This window comes from Medicago sativa, chromosome 4 (assembly GCF_051527215.1).
Source record: "Medicago sativa cultivar Bolivia chromosome 4, Bolivia_mono, whole genome shotgun sequence".
NCBI classification, from domain to species: domain Eukaryota; kingdom Viridiplantae; phylum Streptophyta; class Magnoliopsida; order Fabales; family Fabaceae; genus Medicago; species Medicago sativa.
Window position 1 is genome coordinate 40,285,276 of NC_140752.1, and position 8,521 is coordinate 40,293,796.

Consider the following 8,521-nt stretch of genomic DNA (forward strand, 5'->3'; position numbering starts at 1 on the left):
AGTCAAAGTAGGATGAATATATGACCAATGAACAAGTAACTTGACTAAAATAATGTTTAAATATAGTTTTCGTCCTGGAAAATGAATGGTCACACCTTGTTGACAAAACCGTAGATAGCTTGGTTTGTAAGCTAAGTCTTACTATAGATAATTAGACTAGTGTATAAGTTAAAGTTGGATGAATATATAACCAATGAACAAGTAACTTGACTAAAATAATGTTTAAATATAGTTTTCATCCTGGAAAATGAATGGTCACACCTTGTTGACAAAACCGTAGATAGCTTGGTTTGTAAGCTAAGTCTTACTATAGATAATTAGACTAGTGTATAAGTTAAAGTTGGATGAATATATAACCAATGAACAAGTAACTTGACTAAAATAATGTTTAAATCGAGTTATCATCCTGGAAGACGAAAGGTCACACCTTGTTGACCATAACCGTAGATAGCTTGGTTTGTAACCTAATTCTTAATATAGTAAATTAGAATACTGGATACGTAAAAAGTAGGATGAATATATACCAATGAACAAGTAACTTGACTAAAATAATGTTTAAATATAGTTTTCATCCTGGAAGACGAAAGGTCACTCCTTGTAGACAAAACAATAGATAGCTTGGTTTGTAAGCTAAGTCTTACTATAGATAATTAAACTAGTGTATAAGTCAAAGTAGGATGAATATATAATCAATGAACAAGTAACTTGACTAAAATAATGTTTAAATCGAGTTATCATCCTGGAAGATGAAAGGTCACACCTTGTTGACCACAACCGTAGTTTGCTTGGTTTGTAACCTAAGTCTTAATATAGTTAATTAGAATAATGTATACGTAAAAAGTAGGATGAATATATAACCTATAAACAAGTAACTTGACTAAAATAATGTTTAAATATAGTTTTCATCCTGGAAGACAAAAAGTCACCCCTTGTTGACAAAACCGCAGGTAGCTTGGTTTGTAAGCTAAGTCTTACTATAGATAATTAGACTAGTGTATAAGTCAAAGTTGGATGAATATATAACCAATGAACAAGTAACTTGACTAAAATAATGTTTAAATCGAGTTATCATCCTGGAAGATGAAAGGTCACACCTTGTTGACCACAACCGTAAATAGCTTGGTTTGTAACCTAAGTCTTACTATAGTTAATTAGAATAATTTAGTATATGTAAAAAGTAGGATGAATATACAACCAATGAACAAGTAACTTGACTAAAATAATGTTTATAGTTTTCATCCTGGAAGACAAAATGTCACACCTTTTGGACAAAACCGTTGATAGCTTGGTTTGTAAGCTAAGTCTTACTATAGATAATTAAACTTGTGTATAAGTCAAAGTAGGATGAATATATGACCAATGAACAAGTAACTTGACTAAAATAATGTTTAAATATAGTTTTCGTCCTGGAAAATGAATGGTCACACCTTGTTGACAAAACCGTAGATAGCTTGGTTTGTAAGCTAAGTCTTACTATAGATAATTAGACTAGTGTATAAGTTAAAGTTGGATGAATATATAACCAATGAACAAGTAACTTGACTAAAATAATGTTTAAATCGAGTTATCATCTTGGAAGACGAAAGGTCACACCTTGTTGACCATAACCGTAGATAGCTTGGTTTGTAACCTAATTCTTAATATAGTAAATTAGAATAATGGATACGTAAAAAGTAGGATGAATATATAACCAATGAACAAGTAACTTGACTAAAATAATGTTTAAATATAGTTTTCATCCTGGAAGACGAAAGGTCACTCCTTGTAGACAAAACAATAGATAGCTTGGTTTGTAAGCTAAGTCTTACTATAGATAATTAAACTAGTGTATACGTCAAAGTAGGATGAATATATAATCAATGAACAAGTAACTTGACTAAAATAATGTTTAAATCGAGTTATCATCCTGGAAGACGAAAGGTCACACCTTGTTGACCACAACCGTAGTTTGCTTGGTTTGTAACCTAAGTCTTAATATAGTTAATTAGAATAATGTATACGTAAAAAGTAGGATGAATATATAACCTATAAACAAGTAACTTGACTAAAATAATGTTTAAATATAGTTTTCATCAAGGAAGACAAAAAGTCACCCCTTGTTGACAAAACCGCAGGTAGCTTGGTTTGTAAGCTAAGTCTTACTATAGATAATTAGACTAGTGTATAAGTCAAAGTTGGATGAATATATAACCAATGAACAAGTAACTTGACTAAAATAAAGTTTAAATCGAGTTATCATCCTGGAAGATGAAAGGTCACACCTTGTTGACCACAACCGTAAATAGCTTGGTTTGTAACCTAAGTCTTACTATAGTTAATTAGAATAATTTAGTATATGTAAAAAGTAGGATGAATATACAACCAATGAACAAGTAACTTGACTAAAATAATGTTTATAGTTTTCATCCTGGAAGACAAAATGTCACACCTTTTGGACAAAACCGTTGATAGCTTGGTTTGTAAGCTAAGTCTTACTATAGATAATTAAACTTGTGTATAAGTCAAAGTAGGATGAATATATGACCAATGAACAAGTAACTTGACTAAAATAATGTTTAAATATAGTTTTCATCCTGGAAAATGAATGGTCACACCTTGTTGACAAAACCGTAGATAGCTTGGTTTGTAAGCTAAGTCTTACTATAGATAATTAGACTAGTGTATAAGTTAAAGTTGGATGAATATATAACCAATGAACAAGTAACTTGACTAAAATAATGTTTAAATCGAGTTATCATCCTGGAAGACGAAAGGTCACACCTTGTTGACCATAACCGTAGATAGCTTGGTTTGTAACCTAATTCTTAATATAGTAAATTAGAATAATGGATACGTAAAAAGTAGGATGAATATATACCAATGAACAAGTAACTTGACTAAAATAATGTTTAAATATAGTTTTCATCCTGGAAGACGAAAGGTCACTCCTTGTAGACAAAACAATAGATAGCTTGGTTTGTAAGCTAAGTCTTACTATAGATAATTAAACTAGTGTATAAGTCAAAGTAGGATGAATATATAATCAATGAACAAGTAACTTGACTAAAATAATGTTTAAATCGAGTTATCATCCTGGAAGATGAAAGGTCACACCTTGTTGACCACAACCGTAGTTTGCTTGGTTTGTAACCTAAGTCTTAATATAGTTAATTAGAATAATGTATACGTAAAAAGTAGGATGAATATATAACCTATAAACAAGTAACTTGACTAAAATAATGTTTAAATATAGTTTTCATCCTGGAAGACAAAAAGTCACCCCTTGTTGACAAAACCGCAGGTAGCTTGGTTTGTAAGCTAAGTCTTACTATAGATAATTAGACTAGTGTATAAGTCAAAGTTGGATGAATATATAACCAATGAACAAGTAACTTGACTAAAATAATGTTTAAATCGAGTTATCATCCTGGAAGATGAAAGGTCACACCTTGTTGACCACAACCGTAAATAGCTTGGTTTGTAACCTAAGTCTTACTATAGTTAATTAGAATAATTTAGTATATGTAAAAAGTAGGATGAATATACAACCAATGAACAAGTAACTTGACTAAAATAATGTTTATAGTTTTCATCCTGGAAGACAAAATGTCACACCTTTTGGACAAAACCGTTGATAGCTTGGTTTGTAAGCTAAGTTTTACTATAGATAATTAAACTTGTGTATAAGTCAAAGTAGGATGAATATATGACCAATGAACAAGTAACTTGACTAAAATAATGTTTAAATATAGTTTTCATCCTGGAAAATGAATGGTCACACCTTGTTGACAAAACCGTAGATAGCTTGGTTTGTAAGCTAAGTCTTACTATAGATAATTAGACCAGTGTATAAGTCAAAGTTGGATGAATATATAACCAATGAACAAGTAACTTGACTAAAATAATGTTTAAATCGAGTTATCATCCTAGAAGACGAAAGGTCACACCTTGTTGACCATAACCGTAGATAGCTTGGTTTGTAACCTAATTCTTAATATAGTTAATTAGAATAATGGATACGTAAAAAGTAGGATGAATATATAACCAATGAACAAGTAATTGGACTAAAATAATGTTTAAATATAGTTTACATCCTGGAAGACGAAAGGTCACTCCTTGTTGACAAAACAATAGATAGCTTGGTTTGTAAGCTAAGTCTTACTATAGATAATTAAACTAGTGTATAAGTCAAAGTAGGATGAATATATAATCAATGAACAAGTAACTTGACTAAAATAATGTTTAAATCGAGTTATCATCCTGGAAGACGAAAGGTCACACCTTGTTGACCACAACCGTAGTTTGCTTGGTTTGTAACCTAATTCTTAATATAGTTAATTAGAATAATGTATACGTAAAAAGTAGGATGAATATATAACCTATAAACAAGTAACTTGACTAAAATAATGTTTAAATATAGTTTTCATCCTGGAAGACGAAAAGTCACCCCTTGTTGACAAAACCGCAGGTAGCTTGGTTTGTAAGCTAAATCTTACTATAGATAATTAGACTAGTGTATAAGTCAAAGTTGGATGAATATATAACCAATGAACAAGTAACTTGACTAAAATAATGTTTAAATCGAGTTATCATCCTGGAAAACGAAAGGTCACACCTTGTTGACCACAACCGTAGATAGCTTGGTTTGTAACCTAAGTCTTAATATAGTTAATTAGAATAATGTATACGTAAAAAGTAGGATGAATATATAACCAATGAACAAGTAACTTGACTAAAATAATGTTTAAATATAGTTTTCATCCTGGAAGACGAAAGGTCACTCCTTGTTGACAAAACCGGAGATAGCTTGGTTTGTAAGCTAAGTCTTACTATAGATAATTTAACCAATGTATAAGTGAAAGTAGGATGAATATATAACCAATGAACAAGTAACTTGACTAAAATAATGTTTAAATCGAGTTATCATCCTGGAAGACGAAAGGTCACACCTTGTTGACCACAACCGTAGATAGCTTGGATTGTAACCTAAGTCTTACTATAGTTAATTAGAATAATTTAGTATATGTAAAAAGTAGGATGAATATATAACCAATGAACAATTAACTTGACTAAAATAATGTTTAAATATAGTTTTCATCCTGGAAGACGAAATGTCACACCTTGTTGACAAAACCGTCGATTTCTTGGTTTGTAAGCTAAGTCTTACTATAGAAAATTAAACTAGTGTATCAGTCAAAGTAGGATGAATATATTATCAATGAACAAGTAACTTGACTAAAATAATGTTTAAATCGAGTTCTCATCCTGGAAGACGAAAGGTCACACCTTGTTGACCACAACCGTAAATAGCTTGGTTTGTAACCTAAGTCTTACTATAGTTAATTAGAATAATTTATTATATGTAAAAAGTATGATGAATATACAACCAATGAACAAGTAACTTGACTAAAATAATGTTTAAATATAGTTTTCATCCTGGAAGACAAAATGTCACACCTTTTTGACAAAACCGTAGATAGCTTGGTTTGTAAGCTAAGTCTTACTATAGATAATTAACTTGTGTATAAGTTAAAGTTGGATGAATATATAACCAATGAACAAGTAACTTGACTAAAATAATGTTTAAATCGAGTTATCATCCTGGAAAACGAAAGGTCACACCTTGTTGACCACAACCGTAGATAGCTTGGTTTGTAACCTAAGTCTTACTATAGTTAATTAGAATAATGTAGTATATGTAAAAAGAAGGATGAATATATAACCAATGAACAATTAACTTGACTAAAATAATGTTTAAATATAGTTTTCATCCTGGAAGACGAAAGGTCACTCCTTGTAGACAAAACAATAGATAGCTTGGTTTGTAAGCTAAGTCTTACTATAGATAATTAAACTAGTGTATAAGTCAAAGTAGGATGAATATATAATCAATGAACAAGTAACTTGACTAAAATAATGTTTAAATCGAGTTATCATCCTGGAAGACGAAAGGTCACACCTTGTTGACCACAACCGTAGTTTGCTTGGTTTGTAACCTAAGTCTTAATATAGTTAATTAGAATAATGTATACGTAAAAAGTAGGATGAATATATAACCTATAAACAAGTAACTTGACTAAAATAATGTTTAAATATAGTTTTCATCCTGGAAGACAAAAAGTCACCCCTTGTTGACAAAACCGCAGGTAGCTTGGTTTGTAAGCTAAGTCTTACTATAGATAATTAGACTAGTGTATAAGTCAAAGTTGGATGAATATATAACCAATGAACAAGTAACTTGACTAAAATAAAGTTTAAATCGAGTTATCATCCTGGAAGATGAAAGGTCACACCTTGTTGACCACAACCGTAAATAGCTTGGTTTGTAACCTAAGTCTTACTATAGTTAATTAGAATAATTTAGTATATGTAAAAAGTAGGATGAATATACAACCAATGAACAAGTAACTTGACTAAAATAATGTTTATAGTTTTCATCCTGGAAGACAAAATGTCACACCTTTTGGACAAAACCGTTGATAGCTTGGTTTGTAAGCTAAGTCTTACTATAGATAATTAAACTTGTGTATAAGTCAAAGTAGGATGAATATATGACCAATGAACAAGTAACTTGACTAAAATAATGTTTAAATATAGTTTTCATCCTGGAAAATGAATGGTCACACCTTGTTGACAAAACCGTAGATAGCTTGGTTTGTAAGCTAAGTCTTACTATAGATAATTAGACTAGTGTATAAGTTAAAGTTGGATGAATATATAACCAATGAACAAGTAACTTGACTAAAATAATGTTTAAATCGAGTTATCATCCTGGAAGACGAAAGGTCACACCTTGTTGACCATAACCGTAGATAGCTTGGTTTGTAACCTAATTCTTAATATAGTAAATTAGAATAATGGATACGTAAAAAGTAGGATGAATATATACCAATGAACAAGTAACTTGACTAAAATAATGTTTAAATATAGTTTTCATCCTGGAAGACGAAAGGTCACTCCTTGTAGACAAAACAATAGATAGCTTGGTTTGTAAGCTAAGTCTTACTATAGATAATTAAACTAGTGTATAAGTCAAAGTAGGATGAATATATAATCAATGAACAAGTAACTTGACTAAAATAATGTTTAAATCGAGTTATCATCCTGGAAGATGAAAGGTCACACCTTGTTGACCACAACCGTAGTTTGCTTGGTTTGTAACCTAAGTCTTAATATAGTTAATTAGAATAATGTATACGTAAAAAGTAGGATGAATATATAACCTATAAACAAGTAACTTGACTAAAATAATGTTTAAATATAGTTTTCATCCTGGAAGACAAAAAGTCACCCCTTGTTGACAAAACCGCAGGTAGCTTGGTTTGTAAGCTAAGTCTTACTATAGATAATTAGACTAGTGTATAAGTCAAAGTTGGATGAATATATAACCAATGAACAAGTAACTTGACTAAAATAATGTTTAAATCGAGTTATCATCCTGGAAGATGAAAGGTCACACCTTGTTGACCACAACCGTAAATAGCTTGGTTTGTAACCTAAGTCTTACTATAGTTAATTAGAATAATTTAGTATATGTAAAAAGTAGGATGAATATACAACCAATGAACAAGTAACTTGACTAAAATAATGTTTATAGTTTTCATCCTGGAAGACAAAATGTCACACCTTTTGGACAAAACCGTTGATAGCTTGGTTTGTAAGCTAAGTCTTACTATAGATAATTAAACTTGTGTATAAGTCAAAGTAGGATGAATATATGACCAATGAACAAGTAACTTGACTAAAATAATGTTTAAATATAGTTTTCGTCCTGGAAAATGAATGGTCACACCTTGTTGACAAAACCGTAGATAGCTTGGTTTGTAAGCTAAGTCTTACTATAGATAATTAGACTAGTGTATAAGTTAAAGTTGGATGAATATATAACCAATGAACAAGTAACTTGACTAAAATAATGTTTAAATCGAGTTATCATCTTGGAAGACGAAAGGTCACACCTTGTTGACCATAACCGTAGATAGCTTGGTTTGTAACCTAATTCTTAATATAGTAAATTAGAATAATGGATACGTAAAAAGTAGGATGAATATATAACCAATGAACAAGTAACTTGACTAAAATAATGTTTAAATATAGTTTTCATCCTGGAAGACGAAAGGTCACTCCTTGTAGACAAAACAATAGATAGCTTGGTTTGTAAGCTAAGTCTTACTATAGATAATTAAACTAGTGTATACGTCAAAGTAGGATGAATATATAATCAATGAACAAGTAACTTGACTAAAATAATGTTTAAATCGAGTTATCATCCTGGAAGACGAAAGGTCACACCTTGTTGACCACAGCCGTAGTTTGCTTGGTTTGTAACCTAAGTCTTAATATAGTTAATTAGAATAATGTATACGTAAAAAGTAGGATGAATATATAACCTATAAACAAGTAACTTGACTAAAATAATGTTTAAATATAGTTTTCATCAAGGAAGACAAAAAGTCACCCCTTGTTGACAAAACCGCAGGTAGCTTGGTTTGTAAGCTAAGTCTTACTATAGATAATTAGACTAGTGTATAAGTCAAAGTTG